This window comes from Eumetopias jubatus, unplaced genomic scaffold (assembly GCF_037043125.1).
Source record: "Eumetopias jubatus isolate StellerSeaLion01/CBP00866 unplaced genomic scaffold, mEumJub1_p1.0 scaffold_6, whole genome shotgun sequence".
Classification (NCBI taxonomy): Eukaryota; Metazoa; Chordata; class Mammalia; order Carnivora; family Otariidae; genus Eumetopias; species Eumetopias jubatus.
Window position 1 is genome coordinate 56,324,494 of NW_028274812.1, and position 2,485 is coordinate 56,326,978.

Consider the following 2,485-nt stretch of genomic DNA (forward strand, 5'->3'; position numbering starts at 1 on the left):
AACAAGGAAGTGCCCCCATCCATGTGACTGTTCCCAACATTGCCATTATCTTAAAATACCTTGGCCATGGTCCTAGAAGTGTGGCATGCTGTATTGGACTTAACAAAAGCTTTTTTCAGTTTTCCCCTGACTGCTTAGCCAGAAGATCAATTTGCTGTCACATGGGAAGGACAACAGTAGACTTTTCAAATACTTTCCCAAGGCTACCTGCACAGCCCCACAATATGCCACAGTCTGGTAGCCCAAGATCTGTCCCTGTTCTTCTTCCCCACATTAGTAAAATGGGCCTATTACATTGATGATATAATGTTAACATGTGAAGACTTGCCTCTGCAGACTTTGCTAGAACATACATGAAAAAGAGGATAGGCAGTGAACCCACAGAAAATTCAAGGCCCAGGCACCACTGTAAAGTTTTTGGGAGTCATTATAGCTGGGTTTGATGCACACTGTTCCAGAAGCTATGACTGATAAGGTGCAAGCCTATCCAACCACTAAGAATGTGAAAAAGGTGCAAGCTTTTGTATGGATTTTGAGGTTTTGGAGGACTTTTATTCCCACCTAGTACAGTGCACCCATCCCATATACCACCTGGTAAAGAAAGGGCACACGTGGGACTGGGGAATCAGGGCAAAAGGCAAAAATTTTAGTGGGGGAAGAAAAGAAAAAAAATACTAGTGAAGCAAATTAAAGCTCTGGGCATCTCTCAAGCAGGGCTCCCATTTGAGTTAGATGTGTCTGTGATTCTGGAAGGCATGGGCTGGGCTCTGTGGCAGAGGCAAAAAAGAAAAAAAATAGAGTACCATTAGGATTTGGTCTCAGCTCTGGTAGGGGGCAGAAACCCGATACACCCACATAGAGCAATAGCTTCTAGCAGTGCACACAGTGCTCCTCCATGTAGAGCCTCTTATGAAGCAACAGCATATCATCCTAAGAACTTCTCTTCCCTAGGAAAAGGGGTTGAGAATATGTTCTGTTGACCCACCTCTGCCATGACTCAAACTCCCACTTTGACTAATTTGCATGCCTATTTGCAGCAGAGGAGCACCCAGTCTGCCAGTCCACTGTCTCTAGGAATGTGGGTGCTACTTGTCCCTGTAAGAGTTGTAGATCCTCCAAATGCCCCCTCCCCTAGTCCTGTGTTGGCTTCTTTTGCCTACAGAAAAGGAGTAGGGGGAATTCCCTCTGAGGCCTGGTATACAGATGGGTCTAGTTGAGGCAGCCTATCCACATGGACTATAGTCACTATTCAGCCCGAAACTGACATTTTCTAGCTGGAAACAGGAATGTTCAGTGGACTGAACTCAGAGAAGTCTGGCTGGTGATCAGTCACTCATGAATCCTGGCTATTAAACCTTTGGACTGATAGTTGAGGCTCTTCTAAAGAGATTAACCCTATGGCTTGGACAATGGGAAACTGAGGGGTGGAGGATCATAAATATGCCCTTGTGGGGTCAGTGTATGTGGAAAGACAGCCTGAGGCATCCTCACTGTTTTCTATTTCCTGGCTCATAAAGTGTTGTTACCCTCTGGCAATCAGAAAGCTGATGCCCTAGCTCAGGTGTATGAGCCCTAGCAACCCACCCTTCAGTATATACAGCAGATTGGGTGCATGGAAAGGGTGGTCATGGAGCACCTTGGATGGCTCAGTGGGTTAAGTGTCCAACTTTTGATTTTGGCTCAGGTCATGATCGCAGAGTTGTAAGATCAAGTCCCATGTTGGGCTCCATGCTGGGCGTGGAACCTACTTAAGTGGTAGGGTTGGTAAAAAGGAAGAATGGAGTATTAAAGCAGCTGATTAAATTATTAACAAGTAAAACCACCTTGACCAGGTGGACTAAAGTACTGTCCCAGCCTTTAATACATTTGAGTGATTAACCAATAGGGCCCGTTGCCCCATATGTCAGACTGGAGACCCCTACTGAGGCGCCCAATACCATAAAAGTATGAAAGTCATGGGAAATGTTCATTGGCCTGACTCTCACTGTGGATCAGTATGCTTTGCTACTGAGAACACCAAGCTCCACCATTCTTGGAAAAGGAATTATGTACTGGAATTTGCAATGGGATGTCCCAATGGTATGGGTGAGGGGAGAACCACTCAATCTCCAGTGAGATCCTGTTGTCTTCCTACAAACCAGATCTATGGAAATGCACTATACATGGAATGGAACACACAGTGTTGAAAGAGGGGAGCAAATGGGAGTCCTGGTCTGACATATGCCTCCCTCACCCAGCCCATTTCCTCACACCTGAGAGTACTGCCTCTCCCCTACCAGCATGTGTGGTATGCACAACCAGGTCAAACTTCTAAAGCTGCAGCCACATTAACAACTAAGGGTGAGGCCACAAGTTTAATTCTTATAAAAGGGGAATACCTTTCCATACAAGTCCCTACTAAATATTTGTCTTTTTGTTAGACTTCTGATGCTACGGTGGTGTTCTGTCACAGGATGAGTACCTGATAGAAATACCTTTCTACAGT